Consider the following 19,447-nt stretch of genomic DNA (forward strand, 5'->3'; position numbering starts at 1 on the left):
GGCCCCCTTCGACCAGGCCTATACTAGGGCAGCAGGCCCTCCGGTTCGATTACTATCTCGTTTTAACTTGCATTTCATCATTAAACTTCATATTATTAGCATCAACTGCTCTAACAACTAGCTCAGGAATAGATCACGTATTTTTAGAATCCCATTTACAAATTTAATTGTTGTTACCATTTTCACGGTAAACAAGTCCCTTATTAGCAAGCAGTACCTAAGATGCTGTTTTTTTCGAAAATAAGGTGATAGAAACCAGGTTCTCTATCAATTCTCACAGTAAGCAACTGATTGTAAAACTAAACAGTTTAGAGAACCAGGTTCTTTAAATTGGTAGTAATTAAAGAACACGCGATATTTATGTAGAAAATTCCTTGCTCAAGAGATTAAAAACTACGACCCACCCTAGTAGGATTTCAACTCCACTAAATCAAGCAAACTTCATATTACAACCTATTGCAATCTAGGAATTAAACTCTTAATCCATCATCCCTTGTAAATATTGTAAGCCATTTGCAATAACTCTATTACAAAGCAACAAATCTTGACTAACTCTAGTCAAGAAAATAAACCAAACAGTGGTTTAAATATCTCCTACAGAGATACTTCTTGAAAGTAGTGTAGGATTACAAATAAAGAACCAAATAACAAAGACTAAACAAACCTAAGGACTTAAGATATCTTCAATCTTTGGATCTGGTCCTTGAGATTGAAATAACTTTATTCTTGAGAGAGGTGGTGGCTAGCACTTGAGAGAATATGAATTTTGGATTTGCAAGTGTTGGGAAAATGAAATCTCTTGCCTCGTGTTGATAATATGTGTGGATGAGGTCATCAAAGATGATGCAATAAAGTGTCTTTTAGTTTGGCCTTAGCAAGCTACAATTGTGTTGTTGTACTGGTGCTAGACGGTACAGTGCAACAACTTTTACAGCTGTAGATTTGACTGCACGACAACCATAGGAACTGATCCTTATATGTTCCTTCTATTATTACTTTATTTGATTTCATTGAGAATTGAACCGGACATGTGACTAGTCACTCTGAACGCAAGGGAACTAATTGTATTAGGTTCCTTATCTAGTTGACTTGTATTGTGACCGGAGGAAATGATCCCTATATGTTCCCTCTATTGTTCCCTTATTTGATTTTATTGAGAATAGAACCACACATCTGACTAGTTACTCTAAACGCAAGGAAACTAATTGTATCAGGTTCCTTATCTGGTTCTCTCATAAAGTTTGTCAAATCATCAAAACAAAAGACGCATAACTTATTAATTTTCCCATTTTTTATGATGACAAGCTTAGAATTGATATTCCCCCTGAGAACCAGATCTCCACATTGTTCCCCTTATGAATCAACCATATTCCTCTAGAGAAACTATCGCAAAGGAACTGATCATAACTGGATCCTCGAGACTGTTTGACAAATCATCAAAACACAAAATAACATAACTTATCATAAGGTGAAGGAAAAATTTAGCAATTTTTATTTGGGAAAAGGTACAAATTTGCCTTTGTACAGAGGTGAAATGTCTAACTTTACCTTCCGTTAATGGTTGGGGTCACATATACCATTGTTGTTACAATAGTGGTACATATATGTCCTTATTCATGGACAAAAAATAATTAGTTACTAATTAATCTCTAATCACAATATCTAGCATCAAGTTAAGCCACGTGACTAAAGAATAAACTAGCCCCTTTACCACCTCCATCCCCCAGTGATACCATTAGAATGCGCATACCAAATCATCCTCTAATTTCATTCTACATCTTGCCACCATTCCAAGTCCAATCAAAGTCATATCATTAGAATCATGCAAATGAATATAGTTAAGATTAGATAGGTACTTTGGTGACCGCCTTTCAAAACTCTCAAAAGAAATCTATATATTATCAAGGAGGGACAAGAAGAAGTGATGTGACATCTTTCATTAATCAAGATTGCTATTTATCTTTTTACCTTTTTTTTTTGCCTTTTTCCACTATTTCACATTTATCTCTTTATTATATATATTTGTTTAACCAAAAAATATTTTTTGTAGTCAAAGTCAATATTAAAGAAAATTGTGTTTCTGAAACTAAGTTTACTTCACTTTTTCAAAAATAAGAGAGTAAAAAAACAATTGAAATTTAATATTCAGTAAATAAAGGAAAGAAATCCTATTGAAGAACATTGTTTTCTCCCAAGAATTGTGGACAAGAATCTTCAATCAAATAGGGATAAAGTAAATGACTGATTCCATATATTTAAGAGTCTTCTAATGATGGTACAAAATAAGGTCTTCTGATGATGGTACAAAATAAGGTAAGGAATCTTATATAATGATATAAAAGATGTAACGATTCCATCTTACTTAATTCCTACCCGTAACTTACATTATCTGCATTAATTGTCCGTTATTGAAATTACTTGCGACGGTTATGGTAATAATAGATGATCGCGTATAATCAAGGATAATGCCGATTCTCTTTTCATATTCGTAATTGTTCGTGAATCTTCCTCATTTATGGCCTTCATGCATCTCGTGCCTATTTCTTCTTTTCTAGTTATCAGGTACGGTACCTTCTTCAGTAAATCCCATGGGTATTTTAACCGCGATTCATCATTTTTCTTTGTTAGCTTGCTACAAATGCCATTTGTCATCTTATCGTTAGTCCATGTGTCCGCTTATTTTTCCACCAATACAGATAGTCCCCCATTTTCTGAATATTCTCGACTGAATATTCGGGAAGTGATAAGTTTAATTATGGTTGGAACGTCTTGCCGCCTCTTCCCAACATCATTAAGTTTTCTTCATAAGCGAAGAGACGTACTTCCTTTCCATTTACTGCTTGGGACATGTATCCTATTATGATTAGCTCTACAGTTTATAGTATCTATTTAGCATTTTCTACGACTATGTCAGTTTAAAGTGACGGTTCCACGATGACGGTCCTTCCTTATAAATACTGCATTACATGCCACCCAAAAATTTCTTCTTTTTTGCATTCATACTCTAACTTCTTCTACAACTTTTCCCCTTTCTTCATGCTTTCACCATTAAAAATGACTTCTCATTGTTCGTACCCTTCTTCATCATATGACCCTCGTAATCATTGTTGATGAGTTTCCCCTTCTTAATCCCCAGTTAGGAGTAGGATAGGTGGTAGGCTCCATAGCCTAGATTCTTTATCCAGCCGTAGCTCTACTCCTTCCTAGAAGAATATTTCAAAGCCCTCTTCTTCCAAAGCTAGAAGTCGATCAGCCCCTAGATCTTTCTCTAGGAGTAAGGACCATAATGAATTGATACATGAGCCTATTGTTTCTGAAATTGTTCCTCAATATTTATTTTTCAAATCAGACTATGAAGCAATGAGAAAACAAGTTCTTCTATTGCAACACTTAATCCCGCCGATCGTTACCCTACTTTAGTCACCGCTGGCCTTCTTTCTCTAGTTCGCTGTGAATGCCACTAGAAGTCTAATTTTCCTGTTGTAGTTCCTAGTGCTAATATGAATAACATCTTATCGTGAAGGTTATTTGTTTGCTTACATTTATTCTTTCACCTTAGGATTCAAGCCACTTATTGACAAAGTAATCATTGAGTTTTGTCGTTACTTCAATGTGTGTCATGGTTAAATAGGCCTGATAACGTGGAGGGCAGAGGACAATAGCTTGCATTCGTTATGTATCAAACTTGATTTCAACCCTTTTACTTTACAACACTTACTTCATATGTATTCCTCGAAGCTCGCGAAGGTGTATTTTCTCTTGTGGAGAGAAGCAAGAGAGTTTTAGTCAATCATAAAATTGATCGTGATTGTGGCCGGTATGCCCAGTTCGTAGCTGTTCCCACTCGTGATTTGGTGAGTGATGAAAATATGCTTTTTCTGAGAAGTGGAGCTTTGTACGTGAGTATTTCTTTCTATCACTTCCTTTTCTTTTCTCTTATAATTCCGATTTCCTCAATCATTTCTTCCATTACTTTCAGCAATCATGAAAGTTTTTGGTGAACTTCCCAACTTTTGTGGTTGTGTCAAAAAGATGTTGACTGATTCCCCTATAGAACAAAGAACGTGGAAATTTCTTTCTCAGAAGTTCGGATGGAAAGTGAAAACCCATGGTATTTTACCTTTCCGTACCTTTCTCTTCTTTTTTTTACTATAACTTTTCTTACTCTGACCCTTTTTCGTTATTCGTCCCGTCTCTATTCCCGCTGCTAGACTTTCTGTTAGAATAACCTAAGAGCAGATTTTGAGCATGTCTTCTTCTAAGAGGAAGAATAGTGAAGATCATGACTCCGATGAAGAAGAAGAAGAAGATGATGATGATGATGATGATGATGATGATGATGCTGATGATATATCTCTGGTGAGGAAGTCACAGGTTAGGAGGCGTATGGTTTTACATGATGAAGCCACTGTTCCCCAAGACCTACCTTTATGCCTCGTGCCTTTAAAACTATTTGACGAACCTGAGAATGTCCCTTTGGACATCTCAGAATATGAAGATGATGTTTTTTCTGGTAATCCCCCCTCAAGTCCTATTGACATACTCTTCGCTCAAGGATTTGAAGGTGAAGAAGATCTTGGCCCTATTTCTAAAGAGCCACCCCTTGCTGCTCTTCTAATGAACCCGACGACTCTTGTTGTTAATCCTTCCATCTCTTCTGCTACCTCACCCATTGTTGCTTCTGTTACTGCACCTACGTACTATAACTCCTCATGAAGAGGTTGGCCTTTCTAGTGGGAGAAGATGCATGAAGCATATTTTGATTGAAGTCCACGATAATAGGAACTTGTTAAAGAAGTGTGTCCAAGATGCGGTGTGGTTGAAACCGTTTCGGCCTTATCGAGAGGGTAAAGCTTGAGTCTCACAACTCTATAACCTTAATGAATGATGTTATACATTCTACCCTTAAGGTATACTTCTCTTCTTTTATGTTTCCTCTTTCTCTTATAAGTTTATAACCTTTCTATATTGCCTTTATGCAGATCAATTAAATAAGTACAGAGTTGATGAGAAGAATATCTTTGACTGGGCAGCAAGTGGAAGAGCTGCATATAGAGGCTGACAATTGGAATGAGCAATTTGAAACTCTTTAACTTGAAAAAGAGACTCTTGTGAAGAAAAAGGGTCTTTGGAGCAGCAACTCAAGATTACAACTGCCAAGTTGGTAATTTCAAAGGCTTCTTCCAATCAAGTTGAAATAGACAAGGATAGACTGAAATCCTCCTTTGCTGAGCAACACTTTAAGTCTACTGAGGAGATTAGAAGCTTAAAGGAACTTCTAAATCAGAAGGAGTTGTACGCTGGTGAACTAGTTCAAATGATCACTCAAGCTCAAGAGGATCTCCGTTCCTCTTCTGATAAAGTCAACTTTCTTGAGGAAACTTTGAAGGCATCCTATGAAGCCTCAGAAGCTGGAAAAGAAGATCTGAGGGCAGAGATAGAGCAATTGGAGAAAGATTATAAAACCCTTGAAGATAAACTAACACTTGATGTTAGTTGGGCTTTTTTAAATACCCGTCTAGAAACTTTGACCGAGGCTAACCCGGAGGGTTTTGATCTCGAGGCTGAGATTTCCAAAGCTAAAGAGGCAACTGAAGATACTCAGCAATGTCAAAGCTTTTCAACATTCGAGGCTGAAAGTTCCAAAAGTGATAAAGATGGTTTCGTAACTGACCAAGTTGATGCACGACCTTCGTTTTCTCAGGTTGATCCTTCCACCCCTATGATGCTCCTTAGTTTTTCACCCTTCACCTCAGAATTTTTCTTTTAGTTGGTGTTTACGAAATAATTTTTTTTGTTTGAAGTTGATTTTGGGAAACTTTTCCTTCCCTAATAGGATACCGATGACTCCTTCCCCTGTTGACTTTGTTTGGATCGGGAGAAGGCGCTGGTTCCTGTAATTGCTATGTTGCATTATCCTTCCCTTTTCTATTGGAAACTGAAATACCGTTCATTTCTCTTGTTGCCGGTTGATCTCCTCTTATCTGTTTAATTCCCTTCGGCATTGGGAATTTCAGAAGTTACTGGTATGTTGACGGCACAACCTTCATCTTGTGCAGCCATGGTCTTCCAAGAATGATATTGTAACCCATATCGCCATCTACTACTTCTAAAAGGGGCGTCTTCATTACCTCTTCGACATTTGTGGGCAACAGAATTTCCCCTCGGGTTGTTACACTTGCTGAATTACACCCGGCAAGGAGCTTCGTGGCTGGAATTATGCTTCCGTTAGTTTGGCTTGTTCTAACACTCTCCATTAGATAATATTTGCTGAACTCCCTGGGTCCACCAAAACACGTCTAATTTTAAAACCCAAAACATTAAGGGAAATTACCAAGGCATCGCTGTGTGGTAGTAGGAGTCCATCTATGTCTTCCTCTGTGAAGGTAATGTCATCCTCAGTGACTTCCCCGAGTCACTTGTTATGGGTCACCGATACCTTCGTCTTTTTTGCTGCCGAGAAAGTTACACCATTAATCTTGTCCCCCCTCCCCCCGCCCCCGAAAATCATGTTGATCGTCAGACGATGGGGATCTTCTCCTGCTTTCGAGGGTTCCACGTTATCTCAATTGTGACCATAGTTATTTTTAGTTCGGTTACTTAAGAATTCTCTGAGATGTCCGTTTTTAGCAATGTTACCACTTCCTCGCACAAATGTCGATAGTCCCCAATCTGATGGTTGTTGGTCCTATGGTACTGCACCATAACTTAGGATCCCTCTGGCTGAGATCGGATCTTATTGGTCTCGGGAACCGTGTTTCCTTAATGTTCCTCACAGCCGACACTAGTTCCACTACGCTGACTTTGAAGTTGTATTCGGATAGCCTATGGTAGGAGAAGTCCCGGGAGCCCGATACCTCTTTGTCATACAATGATTTGTTATTCCAGCCGTGATCAATTCTCCTATCGGTAGCAAATCTATCTACTGACCAAAAATCTCTGTCGCGTCCTTCAGCCTTTTTATAGGACAAAAATTGACCTTTAGAAGACCGTCAATCTGTATCGAAATCATCCTTCGATTTCTCTTTATTCTTCTCCCAGTCCTGACCCTTGGTTGATGTCGGGAAACGAGCTGGTCATTCTCAATTCTTATTTTCGAATCGTTCCAATTGTGAAGATCTACCCATGTTGTTTCCTTGAACTCGAGTAGACTTCCTTTTAATTTTCGGGAAGCGTCAAAACTTTTCGGATTTAGCCCTTTAGTAAATGCTTCAGTTGCCCATTCGTCTGGCACGTCCGATAGCAGCGTCCTTTCTTTATGAAATCTGGTCACGAACTCCCGCAGCAATTCGGACTCTCCTTGCGCAATCCTGAATATGTTGGCCTTTCGGGCCTGTACCTTCCTGGCCCCGGCATGTCCTTGATAAAAAAGTCTACGAGTATCTCGAAGGAATCTATTGAGTGCTTGGGTAAAAGAGAATACTATAACAAGGCCCTTTCGTGAGGGTCTCCCCGAATTTCTTCAATAAAACTGACTTAATCTCTTGCGGAGCTAAGTCGTTCCCTTTCACCGCCGTTGTGCAGGTGGTGATGTTCTCCTGAGAATCCAAAGTCCTATCATATTTCGGCACGTCTAGCATCTTGAATCGCTTCGAGATCAACTCCGGTGTCGCGCTTGATTTGAACGACAACTTGGTGTATTTCTTCGAATCCGATCCTTTCAATATCGGCGGTGCGCCTAGGATCTGATCTATTAGGGCATTTATTTCCCTTATAAATCACATGAGTTCGGTTCTAAGCCTCTCGGGGTGTTGTTATCAACCCTCTGTATTGTTTGGTTTACAGGAGCAACGGGAGGAACTGGACCTCGTCCATTCGCATTGTTGGAAACACCCGACAATGACTGCCTCAACTCCGTCATGACCTAATCTTGTCGTGAGAGGTGGCCTATGATAGCCTTTTTTCGCTCCCTTAGGATTCTTATTGTATCCGATACGTGCGCGTCTTCAGCGTCATCAGGAGTTGCCTCTCGAACATATCGTGGTCATGGACCAACGTGGACTCATCCCCTTCGTTGGGGGTATCACTGATCGACTCTTCGTGTTGAGGCTGATTTCCTTGGGCCTCAACATTGTGTGCGACGTTGACATCATTATCTATCATTTTTTATGATTTTTTGCTAAGAAACACAGAACCAAAACATGTTAGTAATAGATGCAAGGACCAACTCAATTACGCAACTGTCTAAGCCCCACGGTGAGTGTCAAACTGTTTACCCATAAAACGGTACAGTTGAATTTATACGTGGTTTATAGACAAGCGGGTTAATTTGATCCCAAAATGATAAATTAATTAAATAAAAATGCAAGACTTAGCATTGAAATCAAGATAAGATAGCAGAGAGCTTGGTTCCGGGAGCAGAGTTTCCGAAGCCAGTAATAACGATATTAATAAGCAAGAAAATAAAATGTTGTTGAGCTTTGAACAGTATATAACATAAATTTGTCAGAAAATTCGTCTCTCACAATGGCTGTTGAGCTCACTATTTATAGTTGCACCTAGGGAACAAGGTCCTAGGATCACGCCCCTCTTAAATCACAATTATGTGGGCCATTGAAGAATGTGTAACAGCAGGCTATGAATGCAATGTTCTCTATAATGGATTACACATTTAATACTGCAGAATATTCTCCATTGAATGCTACCGGGTGGTCGGCATTTATTTGTCTTTATGAGCAACATTCTCTTCGGGGATAACCGAGATTGTTGTCCCCAGACTAGGTTTACACTTGCCTCGCTCTTCATCTGCCTCCGGCTCAACGTGTTGTTCTATTATGTGAGCATTTAATATGAACATATTTTACCCTATGCAGGTATATTTATCACGGCTAAAACTCGAACTATGAACTAGCCTTTGCGTTTATTGTAAAATATTTGTTGTGTAACTCATTTTACTCATAGAACTGCAGGTAACGTAATTGCAAGTACTATAGTTTTGAAGAAGCATTAATACTTCGTGCCAACTCATTATATCCATCGTCGAGTACTGTTACAGGCATACAAGGACGATGTGGTCAAACCTTTGTATCAAACATCAAGCAAGATACTGGGACTAGGAATTCCAGTTTAAGTGCAAGGTTTGAGATTGTCTCTGTATATGTGAATTTGGCTGAAGGCTCAAAATTCCCAACATTAAGTGCAGAAAGGTTGAGTTTTGAAATGTAACATGGTGTACCTATGGAGGATTATTTTTCATGGTGCCGCATATGGGTAGCTAGCCTGGTCATATAGTATTTTTCTTTAATTTTTTCTCCAAAGCAATATTGCATTATTCATTGTACATAGACATTTATTTCATCAAGAACAACTTTATATACATTTTGCAAAGTATATAACTGAACGTCACAGGATTGCTCTTCTATTAATTGAATTATATAGTTTTAATTATTCATCTAAAAGATTAATAAGTAATATTTTCATGAAAAGTTAGTAGAAAGGTGGCAAATGGAATTTGAAAGAAACAAATGTACTTGAGAAGGATGCATTACCACTCCTCACACCTTTATATACGAGATTAAAACTTCTCTGAAGAAATTGAGGCTAAGTTTCATACTGCCGATCTTGGTCAACATGCGTTAATCATTTTCTCATAAGTCGTGGATTAAATGATGACCATATTTTTATTTTAGGGATTTAAATGAAATTAATTCAGATTAGTTTTTTTTTTCTATAACTCTAAAGAAAGTGATTTTTTATCGTGGGAAGGGTGTTGGATTAGCAAAGTAATTGATGGTGGAAAAAATTTCATTATCAGCTGTTAGAGAATAATCATTTTTTCTATTAAAAGAAGTTGATTATACTGTTAGAGAATATTTGCTTTCTTTCGGATTTAAAAAATTCAGTCTTAGAAGTTGGTAGTTTTGGAGTTAAATGGAGTCTCATCTATGGAATGCACTACATCAATTCTACTATTATCTGAATTTTATATACATAAATTTATCGATTTATAATAAGATCACATCATAAATTCACTTTTTCGTTTATAATCGCAGATAAATTGACTATTGGGTATATGATTGGAATTTGGAGATGAATTGTGAGACAAATTGTTCCTAAGAGGTCCAGTTGCTGCGCCAAATTCTCGCTTCCACTCAGCACTGACCTGACCTCTGGAACTCTGGAAGCAGAGTAAGACAAAATAGAGGATTTGATTTGGGTATCTCGGGGCAGTTTGGACACTGATTTGTAAATTTGATTCTTTTCTGACCACTTTCTTTCCCTATTCATCACCACCTATTGCCTATTGGATGTGTTTAGGAGACTACTTTTAAAACTTGTGGCCATAAATTTGTTAGCTATAAAATTTCTTGCTCCCTCCGTTTTAATTTGCGCAAATCCATTTGATTGGCACGGAGTTTAAGAAAAGAGAGAAGACTTTTGAACTTGTGGTGTAAAATGAGGCACATATATTTTGTGTGGCTATAAATCGTTACATAAAGATAAATTGTTTCCAAATAAGAAAAGGAATCATTCTTTTTGACACGTACCAAAAAGTAAATAGGTTCACATAAATTGAAACGGAGGAAGTATTAAACACAAAAATAGTGTTACATAAAATGAAACAGATACAACACTTTTATTTTGTCCATTGTGAGTTGATAACGAGGGAGACTTTCTTTGCCAAGTGAAGTCTTTGTAACGATGAAGAGATCAGTAGCCGAATATGTTTCTTTTCTTCTTTCTTCTTCTCTTTTTTTTTTTTTTTACAATTTTACAAATGCAATTTATTACAACGTTTTAACTTTTTAATTAGATTAGTCTTAGAGTATGCGCTTTGCGCGTGTACCTTATCTCAATAAGTATTAATTTTTTTAAAAAGTCATATAAATATTAATTTAAGAATTATGTTTGAGTTATATAATAAAGTTAAAAGAAGAAAGTGTAAAATCATAAAAATGATGATTAATGTCGATCCTATTTAATTAACTCAATAAAGAAAGAACCTCTATCTCATGGAAGTCCTTAAAATCTTAAATGTTAGTTCTACTAAAAATATATTATTAATTATAATTACGATTTTTGCTCAACTTGAACGGCACTTATGAAGGATAAAAGTTCATCAACATTTCATGTTAATATTTCATATTTTTATGATATATTGTGTCAATATAGATTGATAGATTAGACTCGTCTATCGAAAAAAATTTGTGCGAACATTGATTCTTAAATTATAGTCCATCAAAATTATGGTGAAATTTAATTAGTTGGATTCAAAATTTTAAATGTTAATATAAATTATTAACATAGAATTATTTGTTGAAAAGGAATAGTTTAGTTTTTTAAAGGTACAAACGTGGAGATATCGACCAACTTTAACTTTGTGACAACTAACTTCATATAAATTACTCTCCAAATTTTTAGATTGTTAGGTACCTTAAATATTTTATTTTTAAATTAACATATACAAAATAGCTACGTATGTAATTTTCAAAATTAATTCTTTGAAGCTATAATAATTAACACTTCCAAATCTAAAATTCTCGTTGTTTCCAATCAATAATATTTTTTTGACTTTGTTTGTACTTTTAAGCTTAATAAATGTTTAGGTAAACATACTCATAATTATAATAAAATAAATTATATGTCTACCTGACGTGAGAGGGTTCATATTTTTGGAGTTAAAGATTAATTATTTTATTCAGTTCAAATAAGAAATGTATTTATATATATCTTAAAGCTTATTTGACTTTAAATTCTTAAATATTAGGAATTTATACGTAGTTCAAATAAGGAAAGACTTAATAGTTAAAAAAAATTATCTTAAAATCCTAAGTATTAGGTAAATAGTGAAATGGCGATATTGTCTAGTGTAAAAATTATTTTTAAAAGGATAAAAAAGGTGAACGATATTTCTCTAAGCGATTTCGTGCTTTTAATATATTATTATAGATTACTAAGTTCATAAACTCCTATAATTACTCCCCTTAACATGGGATAATGGTACAAACAAATTGTTAATAATCAGTTACACATAACCTAATTTTTTAGACTCCTATAGGCTATAATATCTCAATAATCACTCTATTAGTCGTTAATACAATCAAAGTATATTCACTTTCAAAAGAAACATGCTTTCTCAGTTTTAAATTTTACAAGATTTTCGTTTTCTCTCTCTCATTTTTTTTTATAATTAAGACGTTTGAATCTGATATCAAGATGTGTATTAAGATTAAGATATATAAATCTGAATACACATATGAATATCGAGATGTGTATTAAGATCTGAATACTAAATCACTAAGACTGCTTGTCTTTTTAACATCTGAATATATATAATTTATCTTTATTTAAAAATTAATAAACATAAGATTCAAATAAAATATGTGGTAATTGATGGTGGTGATGGCTAACGGAGGTGCCTGTGAATGCCGATTAGAGGCGGTGGTTGGTGATGGTTCCGGGTGGTAGCTAGTGGTGATTGGTAGCGATAGCAATTATGGTTGAGGATGGTGGTGGGTGGTGATAGTTAATAAATGGTGGATGGTTGTGGTTGTGATTGAGGAAGATGATGATGGGTGGTGGCAGTTTATAATAGTGGCCAATGTCGGTTATAGTTATTGATGGTGATATGATGGTTGATTATGGTAGTTGAGGTGGGTGAGTGTGTGTTTATGATTGATGATGATGGTAGTGGGTGGTGGTAGTGGTGACGGCTATGGTTGATGATGGTGGTGGTGGTAGTTGATAATTGTAGGCGATGGCGGCAGTTAGTAATGATTGTGGATAATAGCATATTAATAAAATTAAGTCTTGGTTATAGATCTTCATCATACAGACCTATTCAAACATATTAAGTGGTTGTGAAGTAAAACAAATAAATCACTTAATAATTAACATCTGAATGATTAAAATTCATACTTTAAAATCAAACACAATTAATATTTGAGATTTGATGAATAAGATTCGGACCTCCATTAAGTCCAAACAAATGAGGTAAAACCTCTACGGTCTACACCATCCAAAAGTCGTCAAAGGCTTGGGATGCTTCCCCAGGTTTGTTTGATAATGTATTTATTATTTTCTATTATATATACTATATATTATGTGTATATTTTCATAATATATACATTTTACTACATACATTTAATAATATATACATTATATTTGTTTTCCACAAATTTGCTTCTTCTTTATCTCTCTATCAGCAAAAATGTGTTTCCTTCCCCCGAGTTTTCTTATAATGTATTATTGTATATTATATAATGTGTTATTTTAAAATTTATTTTCTTTTCGGTTTAATGTCTGTATACTATATATAACTATATATATATATTTATATATATGCTTTTGCCATATGCTGCATTATTTCTCAAGGAAGTTACTCTCAGGGTAAAATTGAATATGATTTTATCACTAACAAAATAGAGCATACAGATTCATATGATAATCCAACTCGTGCCACTGCATTTAAGAAGTAATTTAGAAAGTTTTCATCACTTATAAATGTTAATCTTCAATAAGAGATTAATAACTGATGTATTATAGTAGTTAGTTTTTAAAGACGTCCACACATAAATAAAAAAAAGCATTCATTAAAGCTAGAGCTCACACCATTGTTTACAACTTATTATGAAATTCAATTACAACATTAGATGTACATTCTTTTTATTTTTGTCTCAAATCTAGTACTATGTGGAGTATCACTTTTCCGGATTCATGAATAAACAATACTACAAAGAACGTGACAAAAACAAATACAACGTTCATTCTGCATTAATGGATATTAAAGAAATACCTAAATAATTTTAAGAAAAAGTAGACTTAATTATATTAATTATGGTTGGTATAGTAGATTCACCCTTTTTTCCCTCCTCATTTGAAAAAAATTCCTTTAACAAATACTAACTTTAGAGCATGTTTGGAAAGCCATTTAGTAGTAAGATTTGGGTGTAATTGATGTAATTACACGGTTTTGAACTGTTTGTCAAGCCAAGTAATTATTTGGACGCATGTAATTAGGTATAATTAAGAGAAATAATTATACTGTTGAAATGTCAAATATTTCAGCTTCTCACATCGGTGGGTTAGCAATAGTTGGGGGGATTTTTCCCCTATAAAAGAAGGCTTAATGTTTAGGATTTAAACACACCTCTCATTTGCCTTCTCATCTGTTTAAGGCATTTGTATCTTCTCTCTTTAGTATTATTTCACTTGTATTTTTGGAGTGAAATAAAATATTGGTTGTGTCCGAGGAGTAAGCAAAATTAGCCGAACCTCGTAAATTCTGGTGTTCCCTTTATTGTTGCTTTATTGTCTTATTTATTATTTGGTGGCTGTCATAATTTTTGGTATAGTAGTTGTGACTTATTCACACTATATACATTTGGCTTCCGCAACAATTGGTATCAGAGCCAAGGTACTGTCTAAGTATGCTCTGTGGTTGCAGCATAGTCTGATCTTCCACATCAGAAAAGATTTATCTTGGTAACTGAGTCAAGGTTCTGTCTGAGTATGCTCTGTGGTTGCAGCTTAGTCTGATCTTCCACACCAGAAAGGAAATAATCTTGATTTGTGTCGTCAGCTATTAAATAATATTTGTGTCAAAGATGGGAGACAATAAACAAGAAGAATCTACATCAAGTGTCAACAATACGTCATCATTGGCATCTTCGCTTATGACAAGAATTGTGTCAAATGCGAAATTTGCGGTAGAAATATTTGACGGGTCCGGACATTTTGGGATGTGGCAAGGCGAGGTTCTAGATGTCCTTTTTCAACAAGGGCTAGATCTGGCCATTGAAGAAAAGAAACCAGATGTTATTGGAGAAGAAGATTGGAGAATTATCAACCGTGTTGCTTGCGGTACCATTCGATCCTACCTTGCTAGAGAGCAGAAATATCCATACACAAAGGAAACTTCTGCAAGTAAATTATGGAAAGCACTGGAGGATAAATTTTTGAAGAAAAACAGTCAAAATAAATTGTACATGAAGAAGAGACTGTTTCACTTCACCTATGTTCCTGGTACCACGATGAATGAACATATCACCAGTTTCAATAAGTTGGTCACAGATTTGCAAAATATGGATACAACTTATGATGATGGTGACTTGGCCTTAATGTTGTTGGCGTCACTTCCTGATGAGTACGAGCACCTTGAAACTACTCTACTCCATGGAAATGACGAAATTTCTCTCAGAGAAGTTTGTTCGGCTTTGTACAGCTATGAACAAAGAAAGCGAGAAAAACAGAAGGGCGGAGAAGGAGAAGCACTATTTGTGAGGGGTCGTCCTCAAAATCAAACGAGGACAAAGAAGGGAAGATCCAAGTCAAGATCCAGACCCAGCAAAGATGAATGTGCCTTTTGTCGAGAAAAAGGGCACTGGAAGAAAGACTGTCCGAAGTTGAAGAATAAGGCCAAACATAACAATGGAAAGGCCATTATGGATTCAAATGTAGCTGATTGTGATGATTCAGACTTCTCATTAGTTACAACAGAGTCATCAACATCATCAGACATATGGTTGATGGACTCGGCTTGTAGCTATCATATGTGTCCCAACAAGGACTGGTTCGTGGAATTTCAAGAAGGAGAATATGGAGTCGTCCACACAGCGGATAACAGCCCTCTTACCTCATATGGCATTGGTTCAATACGATTAAGGAACCATGATGGAATGATCAGAACATTAACAGATGTTCGATATGTACCGGATTTGAAGAAGAATCTCATCTCTGTGGGAGCCCTAGAATCAAAAGGGTTCAAAATCATTGCAGAAAATGGAGTGATGAGAGTATGCTCCGGTGCACTAGTGGTAATGAAGGCTAATCGGAAGAATAATAATATGTACCGCTATCGTGGCAGTACAGTTATTGGGACAGCGACAGTGACATCCAGTGACGACAAAGAGGCAGAAGCAACCAAGCTATGGCACATGCGCTTGGGACATGCTGGAGGAAAATCCTTGAAAACTCTATCAGATCAAGGATTGTTAAAAGGAGTAAAGGCTTGCAACTTGGAGTTTTGTGAGCATTGTGTTAAAGGGAAACAGACAAGGGTTAAATTTGGTACAACGATCCATAATACTAAAGGCATTTTGGATTATGTACACTCTGATGTTTGGGGTCCTTCCAAAACACCTTCATTGGGTGGGAAACACTATTTTGTAACCTTTGTTGATGATTTTTCTCGAAGAGTGTGGGTGTATACAATGAAAAACAAAGATGAAGTGCTGGGAATTTTTCTCAAATGGAAGACGATGGTGGAGAATCAAACAGGCAAGAGGATCAAGTGTATTCGCACAGACAATGGAGGTGAATACAAAAATGATCATTTCAATAAGGTCTGTCAAAATGATGGCATCGTCCGACACTTCACTGTCAGACATACACCACAACAGAATGGAGTGGCTGAACGTATGAACCGGACCTTGCTAGAGAAGGTACGGTGTATGTTGTCCAATGCTGGCTTGGACAAAGAATTTTGGGCTGAGGCAGTTACATATGCATGCCACCTCATTAATCGTCTACCATCTGCTGCTATTGATGGCAAGACACCATTTGAAAAATGGTATGGAAAACCTGCTGTAGATTATAACTCTTTGCACGTGTTTGGCTCAACTGCATATTATCATGTGACGGAGTCAAAATTGGATCCAAGGGCAAAGAAGGCTATTTTTATGGGAATTACTTCTGGAGTCAAAGGATATCGCTTATGGTGTCCTATGACAAAGAAAGTAATATTCAGCAGGGATGTTACCTTTGATGAATCTGCTATGGTAAATAAGGTAACAGAAGACACCAAACAAAATAAAGGTGCTTCTAAGCAGGTGGAGTTTGAGGGAAAATTTATTTTTCCTACACAAGAAGCAGAGGAGGAAACAAATGAAGATTACCCTCTGGAAGAAGAGCCAGTAGAGGAGATTCCAACTCAGGAATCTCAACAACAACTTGAATCAATAGCAACCAGCAGGCCAAAAAGAACAATAACGAAACTTGTTCGTCTCATAGAGACGGTTGCTTGTGCAACCTCAATTGTAGCTGATGATGTTCCTACCACTTATAAAGATGTTGTCCAAAGTTCAGAAGAAGATAAGTGGAGGATTGCCATGAATGATGAAATACAGTCCCTTCATCAGAATCATACATGGAGATTGGCCAATCTCCCGAAGGGAAAGAAAGCAATTGGGTGCAAATGGGTATTTGCAAAGAAGGAAGGATTTCCTAACCAAGTAGATGTTCGCTACAAAGCAAGATTGGTGGCCAAAGGATATGCTCAAAAGGAGGGAATTGATTACAATGAAGTATTTTCTCCAGTTGTAAAACATTCCTCCATTAGAATTATGTTGGCTTTGGTAGCACAATTGGATTTGGAACTAGTTCAGATGGATGTAAAAACTGCGTTTTTACATGGAAACTTGGAGGAGGAAATCTACATGACTCAGCCAGAAGGATTCAAAGTTGCTGGAAAAGAAAATATGGTGTGCAAACTTGAAAAATCGTTGTACGGATTGAAACAATCTTCTAGACAATGGTACAAGCGATTTGACGAGTTTATGTTGCGGCAAGGGTACAAGAGAAGCAAATACGATCATTGTGTGTATTTGCACAAGCTTAAAGATGGTTCCTTTGTATATCTTCTCCTATATGTTGATGATATGTTGATAGCTTCCAAGAATTCGGAAGAAATTGATAAGTTGAAGATTCAACTGAAGAAGGAGTTCGAGATGAAGGATCTGGGTGAGGCAAAGAAAATTCTTGGCATGGAGATAATTAGAGATAGACGTTCAAAGAAACTCTGTTTATCTCAGAAAGAATATTTGAAGAGAGTACTACAACGTTTTGGCATAGATGACAAGACTAAGCCAGTTAGTACTCCACTTGCTTCCCATTTTAAGCTAAGTACTACTATGTCGCCAATGGATGAAGCTGAACGAGAGTATATGTCAAAGGTACCATACGCAAATGCTGTTGGTAGCTTGATGTATGCAATGGTTTGCACAAGGCCTGACATTTCACAAGCTGTTGGAGTTATTAGCAGATATATGCACAATCCAGGGAAGGAGCATTGGCAAGCTGTGAAGTGGATTCTACGGTATATTCATAATACTGTAGATGTCGGGTTAGTTTTTGAGCAGGAAGACAATCAGTTTGTAGTTGGATATTGTGACTCAGATTTTGCGGGTGATATGGACAAACGAAGATCAACTACTGGTTATGTGTTTACTTTTGCAAAGGCACCAGTTAGTTGGAAGTCTACTTTGCAGTCAACAGTTGCTTTGTCTACAACAGAGGCAGAGTACATGGCTATTACAGAGGCTGTGAAAGAGGCAATTTGGCTTCAAGGATTGCTAAAGGAGCTTGGTGTTGAACAAAAAGGTATCACAATTTTTTGTGATAGTCAAAGTGCTATTCAATTAGCGAAGAACCAAGTTTATCATGCAAGGACGAAGCACATTGATGTTCGGTATCATTTCGTACGAGAAATCATAGAAGAAGGTGGAGTCACGGTGAAGAAAATTCATACTACGGAGAATCCTGCTGATATGCTGACAAAGGTGGTGACTGCGGTCAAGTTTCAACATTGTTTGGATTTGATCAACATTGTTGAACACTGAAGATTGAAGATGAAGACACAACCAAAATTTGTTATAGAGAGAAAATTGAAGACGTGGAATTTTTGCCAAGGTGGAGATTTGTTGAAATGTCAAATATTTCAGCTTCCCACATCGATGGGTTAGCAATAGTTGGGGGACTTTTCCCCTATAAAAGAAGGCTTAATGTTTAGGATTTAAACACACCTCTCATTTGCCTTCTCATCTGTTTAAGACATTTGTATCTTCTCTCTTTAGTATTATTTCACTTGTATTTTTGGAGTGAAATAAAATATTGGTTGTGTCCGAGGAGTAAGCAAAATTAGCCGAACCTCGTAAATTCTGGTGTTCCCTTTATTGTTGCTTTATTGTCTTATTTATTATTTGGTGGCTGTCATAATTTTTGGTATAATAATTGTGACTTATTCACACTATATACATTTGGCTTCCGCAACATATACTCTTCAATTCTCAAAGGGATGCGAGAATTAATGGTAATTATCTGGTGTAATTACATGGTGAATTTTCAAACTTAATTTTTTCTTTATTGAATATGTTAAAAAATAACACTCTTTCTCTTTCATACTCATTCCGACGCGAATAAACGTCGGTCACGCTCCTTCTTCCATCTTTATTTCTTTAATTTTTTTCTTTTTATTAAACACTTTTTTCTCAATTTGAGCTTCCTTCCTAAAAACATTTACGTACTTTGCTATTTTTGCTTTCCATTAATTTGTGTTAATATTATCATTTAAAAATAATATTTAAATATTTGTCATACATTAGAGTTTGCTTACTTTGTATTTTACTAAATTTTGTTTCGATTATTAGTATAAATATTTGTTATAAAAAGTATTTCTTAAGCTCATAACTAGCTTTCTTATATCTACATGAGTTGGTAAAAGATTAGATTG

Source organism: Nicotiana sylvestris, chromosome 8, assembly GCF_000393655.2.
Source record: "Nicotiana sylvestris chromosome 8, ASM39365v2, whole genome shotgun sequence".
Taxonomy (NCBI): domain Eukaryota; kingdom Viridiplantae; phylum Streptophyta; class Magnoliopsida; order Solanales; family Solanaceae; genus Nicotiana; species Nicotiana sylvestris.